The 20,825-nt window shown below is 39.5% G+C and overlaps 1 protein-coding gene and 1 long non-coding RNA gene across 4 annotated transcripts in view; one reads left to right on the top strand and one right to left on the bottom strand.

The window, feature by feature from the left end:
* Window positions 1–16,037, bottom strand: part of LOC121035538 (tubulin-specific chaperone cofactor E-like protein) — a 166,852-nt gene extending 150,815 nt beyond the window's left edge. For 2 of the 3 annotated variants that reach the window (XM_040483336.1, XM_040483338.1), the window contains exon 1: window positions 15,842–16,028. The gene's annotated coding sequence lies outside the window, so the exon portion shown is untranslated. Of the gene's footprint in view, window positions 1–15,841 lie in introns of all 3 variants that reach the window. The other variant, XM_040483339.1, reaches the window with a different exon arrangement.
* Window positions 16,038–16,127: 90 nt separating this feature from the next.
* Window positions 16,128–19,528, top strand: LOC121035249 (uncharacterized). Its single transcript, XR_005792824.1, has 3 exons — window positions 16,128–16,273; window positions 17,340–17,435; window positions 19,498–19,528. It is a non-coding gene; the product is annotated as an uncharacterized LOC121035249 (long non-coding RNA).
* The last annotated feature ends 1,297 nt before the right edge of the window (window positions 19,529–20,825 follow it).

Genomic DNA, 20,825 nt, shown 5'->3' with positions numbered 1-20,825 from the left:
GAAACTGAGCTGACTTGCTTGAGTTTCCACGGCCCAACCAGCATGCTAAGTCATACTTTCGGTACCCCTAATCTGTTGAGTCATGCTATCTTTACTCAAAAAAAAAAAAAAAAAGGTGTATTTCATGTCAACAGTATATGACACCATGCACAAATCATAGAAACACAACTTATTAAAATAATCGAAAACGATCATAGCCAAAACATGCCTTGTAACCACATCAGGGGAACTGAACCACAAAACTAAGCAGCAGGGCTAGTCTCGTCACCCAAGGGGCAAAAATTATTTTTAACTTCTCCTTCCCACCAAAAAGCAATGGATATTAGTCTCTTGAACAGAGTAGTTTTCATCAGAAGAAAATCATATATGCATGCTATCTTTCAACTGTGAATACACAAGTTTAAGGTCATTACTCAGCTGAATACAGAAGAGATTACCCCCATTATCTCTCCTCCTGAACACCTACAAAAGCTATTAAGTTAAAGCAAGGCCTCACTAGGAACAAACTACTAGTCCATCACTCTGCAAGCAGCCTTATAGCAGAATTTACACACCATTCCAGCACATAACCAGGGATTGCCAGGATGTTAAACAGCAGCTACACAGAAAAGTTGCAAAGTTTCCAGATCACTAGCCTCTTCCACATTTAGTGCTATGGTGGTTTGCCCAGTGGTAGGTAACATGTGCTGTTTCTAAAAACCAAACTGCCTGGAGGTAAATCAGAGCTGACTCTACTGCTCTGTGTGACTGTGGGCAAGTTACTTTGGTTCTCGGAGTCTCCATTGCCTCATCCATAAAAAAGAGTAATAGCCCCCAGCTCCCAGCTCATAGGGTTGCTAACGAATGGAGACAATATGGGTAATAAGTGTTTAGCACAGTGCCTGGCACCTAGAAAGCTCTTAATAAATATCCATTTACTATAGTTTCTACTGCCACCGCTATTACTACTCCCATCACCACCCAGGGAGCATGGTAGCATTAATGTACAGATGGGGGGACTTACTTGTAACTTTGTTAAATAGATTTGATCTAACTGTTTTTGGTCCCAGGACCATGCCAATTAATGCCAATTAGTGACTCAGGCAATAAAAATGTCTGACACTTCTAATGTCATTCCTCCTTAACTGGAAGGTCTTTCCCCTTCTCTCTGTCTAAATTTTATGTACTCTTCAATATCTTGCTCAGAATAAACTTCACAGATACCTCCTGCCATAATGGTCCTTTTCCTTTGAGCTGAGCTCAGGGTATCTACTGCCTAAAATTTTCAGCGGGCGATTAATCAGTCACATGTTAGCATGGTATCATTTTTGTCCTACATGCCATTATTATTTAACTTTGGCCCAGTAATGTGATTTTCATGTGTTTATGTCTCATGGCCTTCGATTGTATAGCTCTTGAGGGTAAGGACCATATCATAATGTTTCTTTGTATCTATCAAGGACTGGACCTTTACACATAATCAGCACTCTATAAATGTGCTAATCAATGAGTTTTCTAATCACTTTTGATTGTGGATATCAAATGTATTTTACAAAACAAAAAAAAGTTTTATTAATAAACTCTGAGACCAGAGTCCTTGTGAACAAAAATGTTTCATAGCTACTGAAACGCATAATTATGTCTACCTCTCCATGGAGATTCCAAAAATAAGAGATGAAATGATACAGCAATGAATCAGGAGCAGTCAGAAACATTTGCTACCTAGCACAAGTTAAATTCTTCTGCAAAAACTATAGTCACAACAAATTTAATACTGATTATTTTAGTATCCATATTAATACTTCACATTTTATATGCAAAAGCTAGTGATTTATGCCATACTTGAGAACAGGCACTGTTTAGTAACGAAAGATGAATATATGTGCCTTTCTGGTGAGAATGTAAAATGGTATAGCTGCTGCGGAAAACAGTGTATGGCAGTTCCTCAAAACATTAAACTTATAATTTACCATATGACCCAGCAATCCTACTTGTGGATACATTAAAAAAGGACTGGAAGCTTGGACTTGAAAAGATATTTGTATATCAGTGTTCATAGCAGCATTATTCACAATAGCCGAAAGATGGAAATGACCCCAATATCCGTGGATGGATGAATGGATAAGCAAGATGTGGTGTGTATACAGATAATGAAATATTACTCAGCTTTGAAAAGAAAGGAAATTCTGACACGTGCTACAACATGGGTGAACTCTGAAGACATAATGTTAAGTGAAAGAAACCAGATATAAAAAGACACATACCATATGATTACACTTATATGAGGGATCTATAGTAGCTAAATTCACAGAGAAAGAAAGTAGAATGATGGTCGACAGGGACTGGGGAGAGCGAAGCATGAGGATTCCTGATTCATGGGGACAGAGTTTCAGTTTAAGAACCTGAAAAAGTCCTGGAGATGGATGGTGTTGATAGTTGTAGAATAATGTGAATATACTTAATGCCACTGAACCATATACTTTAAAATGGTTAACGGGGCGCCTGGGTGGCTCAGTGGGTTGAGCATCCGACTTTGGCTCAGATCATGATCTCACGGTTCGTGGGTTCGAGCCCCGCGTCAGGCTCTGTGCTGACAGATCAGAGCCTGGAGCCTGCTTTGGATTCTGTGTACCCACCTCTCTCTGCCCCTCCCCCACTCATGTTCTGTCTTGCTCTGTCTCTCAAAGATAAATAAATGTTTAAAAAAATTTTTAAATAGTTAAAACTGCATTTTATCGGGGCGCCTGGGTGGCGCAGTCGGTTAGGCGTCTGACTTCAGCCAGGTCACGATCTTGCGGTCTGTGAGTTCGAGCCCCGCGTCAGGCTCTGCGCTGATGGCTCAGAGCCTGGAGCCTGTTTCCGATTCTGTGTCTTCCTCTCTCTCTGCCCTTCCCCCGTTCATGCTCTGTCTCTCTCTGTCCCAAAAATAAATAAACGTTGAAAAAAAAAATTAAAAAAAAACAAAAACAAAAAAAACTGCATTTTATCTTATATTTTACCACGATATAAAATATTTCAAAAAATTATGGAATATATGCCATACACACACACAGTGTGTATATATATATTTATATTTTTATATATTTACATATTACATATTAATATATATGTATTATATACGTATATGTATTATATTTATAATATGTATAAATATATTTATATATATTATACATTTATATTTATATATTATAAATTTGTATTTACATATTATAAATTTGTATTTATATATGTATATTTATATATATATAAATAAGATGAACACAGAGCAAGTCCCAAATTTCTGGTTATTACTCCTCTAGCACACTTACCAAATTAGTGCCAACAATTCACTTAAGAATGTGAAACAGTGAGTAAAGGATAAACTAGCCAAGTCTCAATAAATCCATTTTGCAAGAGGTTTGATTTATAAAGTATACAATCTTCATTAATGGCTTTCTTGGACTCCTTTACTAACAATGTTCATGTGGACAAACAGCACTAACGGATAAGGGGCTAACAGAGTCAGCATTTTTAAAACTTCCAGAAGAAAAGGAAAAAGAAGAAAAGAAAAAAAAAAACTTCCAAAGGGCACTTGACTTTACAAAACTCATGCCTTAAATTACTAATAGTACCTATGAGAAACTGTGTTCATCACACAAGAGTCACAAGAATAAGGATTTAATAATTTACATTTGTTTTCAACATTTGAAGAGTTATAATTCTTTCCTAAAATTCTTTGCCCGTTTAACTATGAACTAAATAACAATACTGTGATAATAAGAAAAAACCTTCTCAAATAAGAAGTGTTTTTACTGAGATGATGGCATCTGACAATCAGAACTTAACATCTGAGACATCCTTGGTATTAACTTATTCTCTTAAAATGTTATGAAGACATGTGCAAGCATGGGAGAAAAGAAAAAGTACTGAAGACAAGGGTTTCCTGAAACACTGCGTCTCTCACAAGATTTCATAGCGTAGTCGAGTGTCATTATTATAGAATTCATTATTTGCAAATTCACCTATTCAATAAAGTTTGTTGTGGCCCCCAAATCCATACTTGCAGCTCACAGGCATGTGCAGATATTAAGTTGAATCGCCCACCGTGCACTATCCAACTGAGATAGAACAAGGTAGCCCTCTGCCATCCTGCTTCAGCTCTCACGCTGTAAGCAAGCACCCTTTTTGCGATTTAGCGCCATGTTTTTCATATTCTTACGTTTTCATTATTACGACGGCTCTGAAGTGTCCTGCAGAAGTGCTGTCTAGTGTTCTTACACACAAGAAGCCTGTGATGTGCCTTATGGAGAAAAGACTGTTAGATACGATTTACTCAAACATGAACTGTACTGCTATGCACTCTGAACTCAAAGTTAAGAGAGCAACGATATATGTTGAATAAAATGTCTTTAAACAGACACACATATAAAACAAGGTTATGTATTGATCAGTTGACAAAAATGTGGCCAGAACTGGCAGGAACCTAACCTTGTATCTCCCACAGGAGCAATGGTTCCACATTCACTCATTCAGTGTTCACGGCAACTCTACATAAGTATCATAAGTACAAAGTGTACTTTGTTAAAGAAAACAACTCGGGGGGTTGGGAGTGGCTGGGAAGAGGGGGGTGGAGATCAATGGAATAGAAAAGACGGTCCAGAAACAGGCCCATGTAAATATGGCAGGAAATGGCAAAGAGATCAGTAGGAAAACATGAAACTTGAGTAACTGATCCTGGGACAAGTGAGTATCAATATGAGAAAAGTGAATACTTCCCTCACAACATAGAAAAACTCAACTCAAGCCTTATCCTTATGAAAAGAAAACAGTTATTTTTTTCTAATAGGAGAAGAACTTTAAAATCTTGATTTAGGGAAATATTTCATAAACACAAAGAACCATAAAGGAAAGGTTGGCCAGTAAAATTAAAAAAAAACTTTTGATCAAAAGACATTAAACATGAAAACACATAAGACAGAAACCGGAAAAAGATGCTTCCAACACATGTAACTAATACAGAGAATTCCTAAAAATAGTGAGAAAAAGAAAAACAATCCAATAGAAAATGACAAAAGATATGAACACATTATTTAACAGAAGATAAAATTCCAACAACTAATACATATATGTAAAAGATGTTCAAGCTTAATAATATTCAGAAACAAAAATTAAAATATCAATGGAGTATTATTTTATATAAATTAGCAAAACTTAAAAACTCTGACACTACCAAAGTACTGGAGAAAATGTGGAAGAACACAAACTCTTCCATTGATACTGGGAGTACAAATACCTTAATAAAAACTGGTACAAATATCTTGGAAAACACTTTATCACTGTCTAGTTAAGTTGAAGATGCACATATCCTGTGATATGGCAATTCTACTTCTCAGTGTAAACTCTATAGGAACTTGCACAAGTGTACAAGGAGACAAGCATAAGAATGTTCACAACAACAATACTGTGTTAAATTATGAAAATCCTGACCAAATAAAGGCCTTTACATCCAAGAACAGGCTTGAATAAATTATGCTATATTCATAAAATGCAATGTTACACAGCAATGGAAACAAACAATTGATAGTTCTCTGGTTTTCTCATCAACATAAATGACTTTTAAAATCAAGAAATCCAAGACACAAATAAATGGAAACATATTCCATGCTCATGGATTAAAAGAATAGTTAAATGTTCATGCTACTCAAAGTAATACAGATTCAATGCACTACCGATCAGATTCCAAAGGCATGCTTTACAGAACTAGAACAAATAATTCTAAAATTTGTATAGAACTACAAAAGACCTGGAATAGCCAAAGCAATCTTGAGAAAGAAGAAGAAAGCTGGAAATATCATGCTACCTGATTTCAAACTAGACTATAAAGCTACAACAATCAAAACAGTATGGTATATGTTCAGCGTCGCTCCTTATCAGGGAAATACACATCAAAACCACACTCAGGTATCACCTCACGCCAGTCAGAGTGGCCAAAATGAACAAATCAGGAGACTATAGATGCTGGAGAGGATGTGGAGAAACGGGAACCCTCTTGCACTGTTGGTGGGAATGCAAATTGGTGCAGCCGCTCTGGAAAGCAGTGTGGAGGTTCCTCAGAAAATTAAAAATAGACCTACCCTATGACCCAGCAATAGCACTGCTAGGAATTTATCCAAGGGATACAGGAGTACTGATGCATAGGGGCACTTGTACCCCAATGTTCATAGCAGCACTCTCAACAATAGCCAAATTATGGAAAGAGCCTAAATGTCCATCAACTGATGAATGGATAAAGAAATTGTGGTTTATATACACAATGGAATACCACGTGGCAATGAGAAAAAATGAAATATGGCCTTTTGTAGCAACGTGGATGGAACTGGAGAGTGTGATGCTAAGTGAAATAAGCCATACAGAGAAAGACAGATACCATATGGTTTCACTCTTATGTGGATCTTGAGAAACTTAACAGGAACCCATGGGGGAGGGGAAGGAAAAAAAAAAAAAAAAGAGGTTAGAGTGGGAGAGAGCCAAAGCATAAGAGACTGTTAAAAACTGAGAACAAACTGAGGGTTGATGGGGGGTGGGAGGGAGGAGAGGGTGGGTGATGGGTATTGAGGAGGGCACCTTTTGGGATGAGCACTGGGTGTTGTATGGAAACCAATTTGACAATAAATTTCATATATTAAAAAAAAAAAACAGTATGGTATAGACAAAGGGGATTAAGAGTACACGTATCCTAATGAGCACTGAGAAATGTACAGAATTGTAGAATCGTTATATCGTACATCTGAAACTATCATAACACTGTATATTAATTATACTTCAATTTTTAAACAATTGATTTGAATTTGGTATAAAAACAGATACACAAATCAGTGGGACAGAACTGAGAGCCCAGAAATAAACTCACACAATATATGGATAATTAATCTCTGACAAAGAAGTATACAATGGAGGACAGTCTTCAATAAATAGTGCTGGGAAAACTGGACAGCTATATGCAAAAGCATGAAATTATATCACTATTTTACAACTCAAAATGGATTAAAGGCTTGAATGTAAGACCTGAAACCACAAAATTCCTGGAAGAAAACATAGATGGTAAGCTCCTTGACTCAGTCTTAGCAATGTCTTTGTGGATCTGACTCCAAAGGCAAGGGAAACAAAAGCAAAAATAAACAAATGGGACTATGTCAAACTAAGAAGCTTATGCACAGTCAAGGATATCATCATCAAAACGAAAAGGCAGTCTACTGAATGGGCGAAGAGATTTGCAAACATGTATGTGACGAGGGGTTAATACCCAAAACATACAAAGAACTCACACAATTCAACAACAACAAAAAAATCCAAACAACCCAATTAAAAAATGGGCAGAGGATCTAAATAAACATTTCTCCAAAGAAGACACACCATATGGCCAATAGGCACATGAATGCTCATCATTACTATTAGACAAATGTAAACAAATCAAAACCACAATGAGATATCATTTAACACCTGTTACAATGACTATTATCAAAACGAAAAGAAACAGCAAGTGTTGGAGAGGATATGGAGAAGAGGGAACCCTCATAACGCTGTTGGTGGGATTGTAAATTAGGGCAGCCACATGGAAAACAATATGGAGATTCCTCAAAATATTAAGAAAAGAACCACCGTATGATCCAGCGATCCTACTTTTGGATATTTATCCAAAGAATACAAATATACTAATTCAAAAATATATGCACTTATGTTCACTGCAGCATTATTTACAATAGCCAATATATGGGAACAACCTAAGTGTCCACTGATAGATAAATGGATAAATAAGATGTAGTATACTTATACAATGGAATACTATTTAGCATAAAAAAGAATGAAATCTTGCCATTTGGGACAACATGGATAGACTTCAGGGTATTACACTAAGTGAAATAAATCAAACACTGCATGATGTCACTCAAATGTGGAATCTAAAAAACAAAACAAATGCACAAACAAAACAAAAATAAATTCATAGATAGAGAGGATTGTGGTTACGGGGGGGGGGGGAATGGGTGAAGGGGGTCAAATGATTGGTGATGGATGGTAACTAGACCTGTGGTAGTAACCACTCTGTAGCGTATTGCAGATGTGAATTACAAAGCTGTATACCGGAAATTTATATTAAAAAAAAAACAAAACACTGTATTTCAAGCTGTATTACAAAGCTGTAATCATCAAGACAGTATGGTTCTGGCACAAAAACAGACACTCAGATCAATGGAACAGCATAGAGAACCCAGAAATGGACCCACAAACGTATGGCCAACTAATCTTCGACAAAGCAGGAAAGAACATCCAATGGAATCAAGACAGTCTCTTCAGCAAATGGTGCTGGGAAAACTGGACAGCGACATGCAGAGAAATGAGCCTGGACCAGTTTCTTACACCATACACAAAAAGAAACTCAAAATGGATGAAAGACCTAAATGTAAGACAGCAAGCCATCAAAATCCTCAAAGAGAAAGCAGGCAAAAACCTCTTTGACCTTGGTCACAGCAACTTCTTACTCAACACACCTCCAGAGGCAAGGGAAACAAAAGCAAAAATGAACTATTGGGACCTCATCAAAATTGCACAGCAAAGGAAGCCATCAGCAAAACTAAAAGGCAACTGACAGAATGGGAGAAGATATTTACAAACCACATATCAGATACAGAATTAGTATCCAAAATCTATAAAGAACTATCAAACTCAACACCCAAAAAACAAATAATCCAATGAAGAGATGGGCAAAAGACACGAATAGACACTTCTCCAAGGAAGACATCCAGATGTCCAACCGACACATGGTAACAAGCTCAACATCATTCATCATCAGGGAAATACAAATCAAAACCACAATGAGATACCACCTTACACCTGTCAGAATGGCTAATATTAACAACCCAGGCAACAACAGATACTGGCAAGGATGTGGAGAAAGAGGATCTCTTTTGTACTGCTGGTGGGAATGCAAACTGGTGCAGCCACTCTGGAAAACAGTATGGAGGTTCCTCAAAAAATTAAAAATAGAACTGCCCTACGACCCAGCAATTACACTACTAGGTATTTATCCAAGGGATACAGGTGTGCTATTTCGAAGGGACACATGCACCCCCATGTTTATAGCAATACTATCAACAATAGCCAAAGTATGGAAAGAGCCCAAATGTCCATCAACAGATGAATGGATAAAGAAGATGTGGTATATATACACAATGCAGTATTACTTGGCAATCAAAAAGAATGAAATCTTGCCATTTGCAACTACGTGGATGGAACTAGACGGTATTATGCTAAGCGAAATGTCAGAGAAAGATAAATATCATATGACTTCACTCATATGAGGACTTTAAGACACAGAACAGATGAACCTAAGGGAAGGGAAGCAAAAATAATATAAAAACAGGGAGGGGGACAAAACATATGAGAGTCTTAAATATGGAGAACAAACAGAGGGTTATGGGAGGGGTGGTAGGAGGGGAGATGGGCCAAATAGGTAAGTGGCATTAAGGAATCTACCCCTGAAATCACTGTTGCACTATATGCTAACTAACTTGGATGTAAATTAAAAAAAAAAAAAAAATTTAAAAGATATTCAATAAAAAAACACTGTTGAAAGGATAAAATAATTGTAAAAATATTTACAGTAAATTCCACTTCTACAAAATTCAAAAACAGAATTAATCATATTGTTTACGGTCACATATATATGTAATAAAAACTGTAAAGAAGTTAAAGAATAATAAACACAAAATTCAGGGTTCTGGCATCCGTGGAGGGTGGGGATGTATCATCAGCGAGGGGCACAAAGGGAGCAAAAACAGAACTCTCAGGTCTCTCTTTCAAACCTTCTCTTCCTCTACCAGTCCCCTATTTCTCTCTTCCTCTCACAGTCCCATGTAATTAATCAGCAAGGTCTATCAACATTCCAAACACCCTGACTCCACTCAATTCTTTCTGTCCCCATTACTTTACTCTGGTTTAAGCCTTCATCAACCGCTCACTGGGACTGCTCCAATAGCTTCCTTCCCGATCTCTCATGACTATACAATCCCTTCTCCACAACAGAAGCCAAGTGATCTTTTCAAAATTTAAGTCAAATCATGTCCCTTAAATTCACCAAAGGCTTCCCTTCACACTTAGAATGAAATCCAATCTCTTTATCATGGTCTTCAGGGCTTCCTTGAATCTGTTCTCTGCTCACCTTGCTCACCGAACCTCCTCCCACCCACTAGATTTCAGCCAGCCTGGCTTTCTACTTCTCAGAACTGCCAAGCTGATTCCCTCTTAAGGCATTCCCAGGAATGCCTTTTACCTGGCTCTTGGTTTTGCTGGCTTCATCTCAGCATCCAAGTCTCAAACAAATTCAAACACAAATGTTACCTTCTCGATGAGCTGCCTCTGGGCAACCCATCAAAAAGAGCCCCATTACTACCATTAATCACCATTACTTCAGCCACTTTCGTTCTTTACACCACTTACTACTACATGTTTAGTGCTTGAGTCCCTCTCCTAAATCCCACAAAAGCTGAGATTTGTCAGTCTGGCTCAGTGTTATGGAGAGGAGTATCTGGCAAAGGGCAACAAATATTTGTTGAATGAATAAAAAAGTGAATTTTACTTTGATTAAACATGATGTAATATCTTCTAGCAATGAGATCAAAATCAAGTATACCAGTGATGAGCATGACAGAATCAAAAGAGAAATTTTGAAAATCACTAGAAAAGCATTAACCTCAGATGACCTTTACTTTAAATAATCTTTTCTTAACAGTGCTAGTCATAGATCACATTCCTAAGGACCATGAATGAGTTATTAGTAAAAATTTCACATAGCCAGTTTTGGAAATGTGTCATCTTGTTTACCTCTGTTTCTAGAAGAGCCCTGTGATTAAGAGCTCGGGGCTTCAGTTCAGCCTGAGTTCAATCACGAATCTGCACTGGAATCCGAGCAAGTTACTTACCTCTTTACGCCTGCTTTCTCATTTGTAAAATGGAACTATTAACAGGTATTTCGTAGTCATTAGAGTCACCCTGAAGATTAAATGGAAGTTTTTCAAGCATTTGGTTGTGTCTGGCATGTCGTAAGTGGTCAACAGATCATGCTGAGGAAAGTCCAGACAAATGGGACAGCTTAGAAGAGTCAACCACCAGACACCCTCTGCCTCTAGCAGAGGTGGACTAACTACCTACCATGTACCTAGAACACATGCCAGGACTCAATCCGTTCCCTGCCAAAAAGAAGTCCAATGTACACACAGGTAGTATGTAAGGATGGGAAAAGCACTCTGAGAACACCAAAGGAGTGACTCCCTTCACCGAGCTTGGCCACACATGAAACTGAGTCTTAAAAGAGTCACAGGAATGCCCTAGATGAAAAAGGGGGAAAGCACGTGCAAAGGCCCAAGTAAGTCAAAGTGAGAAACTGCACTGGTGTGGTGTGTGTAAGCAGGGCTAGAAATTGATGTTGGGCGGGCAGGACCAGAGGGAATGAGGCGAAGGCCCTCGGTTTAAAAGTTTGCAGTTTTCTTTAGGCAAAGGGGAGGTTAAAGGGGGAAAATTTAACATGCTAATTGAATTTAAGCACCATACAGGTCCACTGTTAGTCTAAAATGGAAAATAAATGTTAAGCCTGAATCCTTGAAACCCTGAGCAATTTGCTTATTAACAATGACTGACGTGAAACCTATTCTCACCACTTTTCATCACTTCCATAACCACTGCTATCATGCTGATCATTATGACCACAGCAGATAAAATTTATTGAGCTTACTACATGCTTTGCACTCCGTTGTTTTACACATATTACCTCATTCAACTGTCACTTTCCCTTATGAATGATACTATTATTACTGCCACTTTATATATCAGAAAAGCAAAGTTAATGTCAGATGGCTAATGAGTAAAGGTAACAGAATTCAAATCTAGGCTGCCTGACTGCTAAGCCCTAAAATTAAACCAATCTGCTGAACTGCTATTACTCAGTTCATTTACATCATTTGCACCAAAATTACGTGTGTACCTACTGTAATTTAAAGCATCATGCTAGGTAAGTGATTCTCAAATTTTACCGTACAGAAGACTCACCTAGGCAAATTCTAAGATTCTGATTCAGTAAGTCTAAGGTGGAATTTTTGGAGACCTGCAATTTTAACCATAAATTCAGTCAATTCTGATTCACTTGGCCCATGAACTCTGATAAACCCTGTGCTAGGTGTCCTAGAGATTCGAGGACATTTGGGCCTCCTGTCCTCTATGAATTTATAATCCAAAAGGGGTTAAAAAAAAAAAAAAGAAAAAAGAAAAGAAAAAACACACACAAATATCACAAAGCAATGTAGGAAAAGTAGTATTGACAATACAGGCAAGAAAGACTTCGAGGAAGAAGATGATAAAATGATGTAATAAAATGATGAGTAGGAATTCATGAAGAACACGTTTCCCAGATTTTTAGGAATCAAGTTAAAAAAGAAAGTACAATGAGTAGAGAGCTTGGCGGGAACAAGGATTTGCATTTAGGAATGGAAAAACAGGGTCAGGATAAAAGTAGACGCTCCAGAATACCGTCAATGTCAACTTAAACAGTGTAGACTTTATTCAGTGCTGGCACTAGAAAGTTAATGGTTTTGGAGAAGAGAAACGATAAATTAGGGCATTGTTCTTTGGAAGAGTACTCTGATGAAGCTGTGTGAGATCAAGTAGAATGAGAGTAACAGACAATGGGAACAGTGAGGCTGTTAGCATTCTAATTGCAAAGAAATCCAAGTCAAGAGAGGGTAACGAAAAAGATTAAAAAGGGAGGAATGGCAACTCTTAATGACTCATTGCATGTAGGGCAAAGGCAACAATCACGGCTGATCGCTTCACTCCTTAGGTCCTTTATCACTGTCAATTTCCGGTTTCTTTTTAGAAATCCTTCTTATATGCCTAACTAGACTAAATATATAAAGAGTTCACTTACTTTAAAGATAGCCCACAATTAAGAGGTCAATAAATGGGCCTCTGACTAGCCAAAATACATGTCACATAGTTCATATGCTAAAAAAAAGTATTAGTATTAGTATACATATAATATGCATACATATATAATTGAAAGAACATTATTCAGAGCTGCGCAATCTTATTTTACACAAAGTTCTAACAAATATAAGCATCTAATTTCCAAACCCAGAGAAGTTTGGAAGCAAAAAGGGGAAGGGGAAAAGAGCCTACTATAGGTAGACAGACCTAAGAGTCTGAGGTTCAAGAGAAAAAAATGAAAACTATAAAAAAAAGCACACACAGTCACTCAGGGTAAATTCTCCACAACTGTTTATTGACAGGTACACATGATTCCCAGGAAAACGAAATTAATGAGACTCTTCCTTCATGTTTCAAGCAACTACCACAAAAAGAAAGCTTTTAAACATTCTTTAAAGCCAAGGATTTCAAAAACAAATATTTACCTGATTAAAAAAAAGATCATTTTTAAAGGATGACTGATACATGCCAACACAGACCCTCTCACCAGCACCCAGGATATAATCAATCAATCAATCAAGATATAATTTACAACACACGAAGTTTGAAGATGATTAAGAATGCTTTCATAAGGCTTCTCATCAAGAATATGGCCCCAGTGATGAAGTTTAATTTGGGCAATTCTTTTCTCACGGCTATGGCTTGGAATTCCAAGTTCCAAATAATATGAAGGCATCCTCAACAAAAATTAACACCAATAAACTGGTCTTAAATACAAACCCTATACATTTACCTCCCGAAATCAGGCAACATTATTTGACACTCAACATCATGTAACAACAGGCTGGGTGACAACCTTTAAAAAGACTTAAACATAGCAACACATGAAGGTCTCTCTGTTCACCAATACTCACCGATATTCATTATAATACTGTTCATATGAAGACCTCATCTATTTTACAAACAGAGAAAAACATTTTCGTGGGGGGAATTAAGACGTTAACTCATTCAAAGTTATACTCAGATTTACGATTTAAGTTTAAAGTATATACTGAAACCAAGTACCTGTATCTTTAATTATGTATACCTCTTTTACCATGTATTATTGGAATAAGAAGAGTTTAGGTTTCAGCTTGAGATTTTTTTCTAAATATGGCAGAAAAGCAAACCAATGTATATTCACAACACTGTAACATTAACATTACCTTAAGTATGTTGTAGGGATAAATCAACTCAACGGGATTAGGCCTCTCATTTTCTTTGACAGCGCAAAGGATGGAGAAAATTGAAGCATACACGTACTTCAGAAATTTTATAAAATGATCAGGCCACATTAAGATACCAAAGGTTAAGATTATGGTCCAAAACACCAAATATGCTACATGTGATAAAGATGTAAACAAATGAAGCGGTCAGTTGCACCTGGCTGGCTTGACCCCACCCCCCACCCCCATCTGCTTATAATCCTAGCTCTGTAGAACCATACAACATGAGGACCCTAACTGAAGCCAAAGGACTGTGCCTTGGGACAGTGTTTTTCAAGCAGCAGCTTGTGACCCACAAATCAATTTGGTGGATTTCAGTCAGCATTTTTTAATAAAAGTGAATGGAACGGAATAGAACTTATCAGAATGTAACACATGTCCTAAGGGTAAACAGTGCTCTGCGAAACTTTTCACTCATTATATAGGTATGTACTAGATCATAATGTAAAAAGTGCTTTTTCATATGGGGCATGATGTGTAAAAAAAAAAAAAAAGTTTGCAAGCTCTTACCCTAGAGATCTAGCCCTAATGCCTCAGGACCCAAAGGCTGAGTGTTTTCATTAGTCCTCAGCACCTACATATAATCTCTTCGCTCCAAAGGGACTCTTGGAAACCAATTTCAGAGCTCCAGGGAAGCATACATAGAACGGGGACAGCCCCAGCTAAGCCAGTATCTGGACCTGAAAGGACTGCTAACTTGCCCGAACAACAACCCTAGGCGGTTGCCTACAAACTCCCAGTAACTTAGCAACCTTCAGACGACAGCTCCTCCTTCTTCCACTAGCTGTCAACCGTTCAACTCTTCCAACCAACTTTCCTCAACTGCAACTTCTAGGATCACTGTGCCAAGAGAAGACGGGATGAAATCTTCTCGTTTCACCAATTCCCAGAATGTCCTCCTAGGCGAGGATCTAGAACTCAATGCTCCCCATCCCCAACAAAGAATGAAGCTCCACGGAAATCATTGGCCCCCTCCCAGATCCCAGGGCCGGGTACCCTCCTCTCAGGCCCCTTCTTACTCCAATTCCCTCCTTCTCAAAGTCTCCCAATGTGAGGGCAAAACGATTCTCCCCAGAGCCCTTGTTAAACTACCGCGTCCTTTCATCAGCCCCTGGAAGGAGCAGGCCTAGTGTCCCAGCGGCCTGGAAATGCCCGCCCGCCCCGTTCCCCGCAGAACCTCCCAGGGGACACGTCCTCTACTCCCCCCCCCACCCCCCACCCCATACACTGGTTCGAAGACAAAGTTTCCTATTTCCCCAGCAGCCCCAGACCCGTCTCCATCTCCTACCAGCCAGAGGGCATCTTTCCAACCCCCACGCCCCTAGGGCACGGCAAGAAGCCCGGAGCCTCCCAGGAACTCAGGCTCCCCCCCAACCCAGCCCTCCGCCTCCTCCCAGCCCAGGGCCCTCCCCGCGCCTCCCCAGCCAGGCCTGGCCCCGTCCTCCCTCCAGCCGCGGGCAGGTGGCCCAGCCCTCCCCTCCTCCCAGGCAGGCCTCGTCCCGCTCCGAGTTCTTCTCGGCGTGCCCCCCCCCCCCGCCCCGGCATACTGCGCCCCAGCAGGAACGGCCCTCCGCGCCTCGGCTCCGGAGGGGAGCTCCCGGGGCCTCGAGAAGCCGGCAGTGCCGGCGGGCCCGGGCTCCACTCACCCCTCAGCCCGGGAGGCGGGGGAGCTGCTGCGGCGGCTCCTCGGGCTGCGCCTCTCCTCCCCCCTCCCGGCCACCGCCGTCGCCGCCGCCGCTCGGCCTCCGGCCTGGTCCCGGCCGGCCCCGGCCCGGCTCCGCTTCACCTCGTCCCCCACTCTGGCCGCCGGAGCCCAGTGTCCTGCATTGACCCGGAAGCAGCTTTCGCGGCCCAACAACAACACGTGACCCCGCCGCACGTGTCACGTCCGCTGCGTGAAGGGGAGGGGGCGCCGGCGGAGCGGGTCCTCGGCAACCGAGCTCCGGTTGCCATGGCGACGGGGAGGTCTTTAAGGGCCCGGTAGTCTCTACAAACACACTGCACCTGCTCTTTCTCTTGGCCCTCGTGAGGAGACACCTCAGGTGCCAAGGAAGAGTGAATTGTCACATCAGAGTGAGGTAGGGGCGGGTCAGAGCAGAACCTGGGCAGCTGGGAGGCCGCTGCCTTGCAGAAAGGAGCCTTGGGCCGAACCTTTCCGGACTGACCTGGAATTTTGTCCCGGCTTTGGCACCGGATTGCTACGTGACCCTGATTAACTCACTTCCTGCCTCTGGCTTCAGTTTCCTCACTAGGCGAGTTCAAGGCTGTAATCTAATAAAGTCCCAGGATGCTTTTGCATAAGGAAGTGGTCGCACTCACTCTGGCCTTGATTCTGCGTCCCCTTTGCAAGGGCCTCTGGCATCCTGAGTTTTCCAACGCTCCCAGCACCGATGGAGAGACCCCCGCTTTCCATTCATTGGGCACCTTCTAGGCACTGTACATGGGCTGTTTCTAATGTTCACAACTCGCAAACGTAGGCATTTTGTAGAACCGAGAACTGAAGTTCACAGAGGTTAAGCGATCTGCCCAAGACCACCCAGTTAGGAAAAGTGATGCGGCTGAGATTTGAATCCAGGTCAGTCTGGTGCCAGAGTAAAAGTCCATGCACTTCACATTATGACATGCTATTGCTTCAGCCCCTTACACCTTATCTGTGGCTGTTGGACTGTGATTGCTTATGTACTTTTTTGTCCCTTTCTTTTGCAAGGGCATATATGGAATAGGGATGGTGTTGGCTGATCTTGAAGAGAATTCAGCCTTGTATGGATATGTCAGCTGACGTGCTAGGAGTTGCAAAGTTCTATGTGCTACACACATAAGATGTGTGTGCTTTTATGTGGCGTGTGTCAGGGAGCTGGGGAGGAGTTGTGATATGTCTATATGTATGTATGTGTATATATATGTATATTGGTTCCTAGAGTGGGGGGTAAGGACCCAATGGCGGCTTATTACCATCAGCAATTAGGTACTTCTCTCGTTTTGTTTTGTTTTGTTTTGTCTTACCCCATATGTAAAGCTTAGAGAAGTTGGGGGAGGGAGCCCAAAAGAGCTGGTTAAAGAAAATGCTTTGAGGATCAAGGGGAGGGTGAGCCAAACAGTGTGGCTTAGGTTGCTGAGATGGGGACATTCCTCCTCCTTCTGCAGAGAACAGAGCAGTGCCCTCAGAGTACCTCAAAGTACCGTCAGTGGCAAGGACCAGAGAAGAACAAAGTGATAAATGCACAGAGGAGGAAGAACAAGGTGAATGCTGCGTGGATATTTTGTTAATAGACTTCCTTGTGAGCTCAGGTACCACTGGGGACACACAGAAATACTTGGGAGGGTAGATGTCCTGTGAGCAACTAGAAAAAGGCAAGAAATGTGGATCATGAGTGCACAATGTATATAAACATATACATGAGTGATGCCTTTGACTGGGTGTGATTCGTTATATATGTCTTTGTCTCTTTGAGATATCTTTGAGTCATTTTGCCTTTGTTCCCATCTCTCCCCTTATAGAGCCAACTCCTAAAGACAAGATCCATTTCTCTACCCTTCTCCTGTCTATCTCCATAAGGCAGCCAATACTATGTTTCTAAAACTCCTATCTCATCATGTTATACCCTGGAATGTAAAATCCTCCTGAGGTTAAAATCATAGTTATTAACATGCACCTCAAGGCTTTTCATGGTCTGGAACCCTGCTGACTTCTCCAGTCTCATCTTTTTGTCCTTTTATCTTCTTCCTTTATACTCTCTGTTCAGCCTGGTAGCCGCTAGCCACATATGGCTATTTAAATTTAAATTAATTAAAATTAAGTTAAATTAAAATTGCATTTCCTGAGTGACATGACACTAGCCACATTTCAAGTGCTCAGTAGCCCTAGGTGACTGGTGGCTATCATAAGGGACTGTGCCGACACAGAGTATTTTTATCATCACAGAAAAGTCTTCCGGCAGTGCTGCTCTATACTCTCAGTTCCTCATGTGTGATACATTCCGTGGGAATTTGCTCAGTTAAGCCCTTTGCTTGCAACGTTATTCTTCCAGCTCCTTGAATCTGAAAATGATACACAATTGCTTATTTTGTTGTCTCCTTAATAAGCATGTAAACCTCAGTGAAGGCAGGAGCTAGGTCTGTCTTGTTCCCCATTGACTCTCCATTGTCTCTAAAGGATTGTCCTGTAGAAGGAGAGAGAAGATGTCAAAGCAAGAGGCAAGGATAGAAAGACAAATTTCTGGCCTTTTTAAATACATTGTTGATAATTTAATTGTTTTGACCCAGAAATAGCAATTTCATATGACTCAACCTAATAGTAAGGAAGAACTTTGGAAGAATCGGAGCTGCTTCAGTTGGTTCTAATGAGTTCCCTGTCGCTGGAATGTATTAAGCAAAAGCAGAATCTGTTAGAACCATCTGTGAATAATTCCAGGATTGGGTAGACTAAGGTTGACCAGTATAATTCTAAGAATCTAAATCTGTTGTGCTCCAACTGAGTCTTTAATTCAAGGGTTGAGTATGTCATAACAACAATCACAGCTAACTAAAATCTATGTACCAGATACTGCTCAACAGATTTCACGTAGATTATCTCCTTAATCCTCGCAATGATCGTATAAATTCAGTTTGGTACCATCGGATTTACCAAGCGAGACCCAGGTTAAGTAATACACCCAAAACATAGAGCTAGTAAATAGCAGAGGCTGAATTCATATTTAGGTCAGTCTGACACCAGAATCTAAGCTCCTAATAACACTGTAATTACAGGCTATCATTCTGTCATGAAGTTTCAGTCATATATTTGCATGTCCTTTTAAGGCAACACATGTTGGTTTTATAATGGATATATTTCTTGCACTTAGCTAGGTGGTTTGGGGAAAACAAAGACAGATAAGGCATGGTTCCTACAGTGTGGTCCGGAAACAATGCATAGCCTCAAATACAGTGATAGAGAACAATTTATAGGATATTATTTTAAAAAGGGGAGTCATCTTCTTAGGTGAAAGCTTCTCTCAAGTAAGCAAAGGGATAAGGACAGAATTACATGAGAATTCAATCATATATGAGAATCATATGAGAACAACATGTATATATGTTATATATATATTACATATAATACATATATATCTATTATATGCAACATTATATACAACATATATATATTACATACACATATATTACATATAATACATATATGGGTACACAGGAGAAGGAAACTGCTTTACTTGAAAGAATAATGACTGGTTTGGAAATTAAGAGTCTGCAGTATTGGTACTGGTTTTTCCACTAACCAGCCATGTCACTTGATCTCTTTCTGCTTTAGAGCTTTAGCTACCAAATAACCTGGACTGGACAAACTACCATGGTGAGCCAACTGAAATTATGTGTAAAATATTATATATATATATCTGTATTGTACACACATGCATTTTCAAGAGGAAGTGCCCTCGATTCCATCGATTTCACAAAGAAATCACAACTCAGAAAAAAAGGCTAGGCTTCAATGTCCCCTTAAATTCTGCAATTCTGAGATTCTTTATTTTATTTTTGTCAACACTATTGACATATCTGTCAGGAAATGGACTATCATGCCAAGCTTCCTGACCAAGCAAAGGGCAGAGATATTTTTATTTTAAACTAGAGAGTCATACCTAGAACGACTTATTTAGAAAGTATCCAGATTTCCTTACTGGGCAAAATATGGTCTTCAAAAAACAACTCTTAATTTGATTTTGTGCAATTTACATAAATGGATCAGTCATGAAGACCTTTATTTTCAAAGAGGCCTTGCATTTGTTAAAAATATTTGCAATAAATTGATATAAGCCTCCCTAACCCCTCTTAGTTTTTTTTTTTTTATTATGAAGGGATAACAACATACAGATTACTGCACATACGAATGTACATAAATGTACAGCCCAATGAATTATCACAAAGCAAAAACCCACATAACACCACCCTACCAAGTCACAGAACTTTGCCAGTTTCCCAAAGCCTCCTCCCAGTCACTACAGCTAGTATTCTCCCCAAACTAGTATCCTGACTTCTAATACGGTAGCTTAATTTCCCATTTAAACTTTATATATGGAATCAAATGAGATGATTTAATATTTAACACTGTGAGAGTCATCCAGGTCGTTGAATACAGTTATAGTTTACTGATTTTTGTTGCTAAATAGTATTTCATTATTGTAATTACCCCTTATTTATTTATCCATTCCACTGTTGAAGGGCATTTGGGTTATTTCCCATTTTTAGTTATTGCGCATAATGCTGCTATAAACATTCTTGTGCTTCACTTTCACTGCGTGTATATACACATCTCTGTTGGGAATATACCCAGAAATAAAAAATGAATGAATCTTAGCTGTAGATCAGCACCATCCTAGAAATATAGTACAAGTCAAGTCGTATATGTAATTTAGAATTTTCTAGTAGCCACATTAAAAAGGTTTTTTAAAAGTTAATATTAAGCGTGCATTTTATTAATCCAGCACATCCAAAATATTATCATTTCAGCATGTCCTCAGTATGAAAATTATTAATCAGATATTTTTACATTGTTTTTTACATATTAAATCTTCAAAGTTCAATGTGTGTTTTACATTTATAGCAATTGGACCAGCCACATTTCAAGTGTCCAATAACTAA

Source organism: Herpailurus yagouaroundi, unplaced genomic scaffold (assembly GCF_014898765.1).
Source record: "Herpailurus yagouaroundi ecotype Mexico unplaced genomic scaffold, PumYag 161, whole genome shotgun sequence".
Lineage (NCBI taxonomy): Eukaryota > Metazoa > Chordata > Mammalia > Carnivora > Felidae > Herpailurus > Herpailurus yagouaroundi.
The sequence above is the reverse complement of the archived record's forward strand: the minus strand, read 5'-3'. Positions and strand labels throughout refer to the sequence as shown.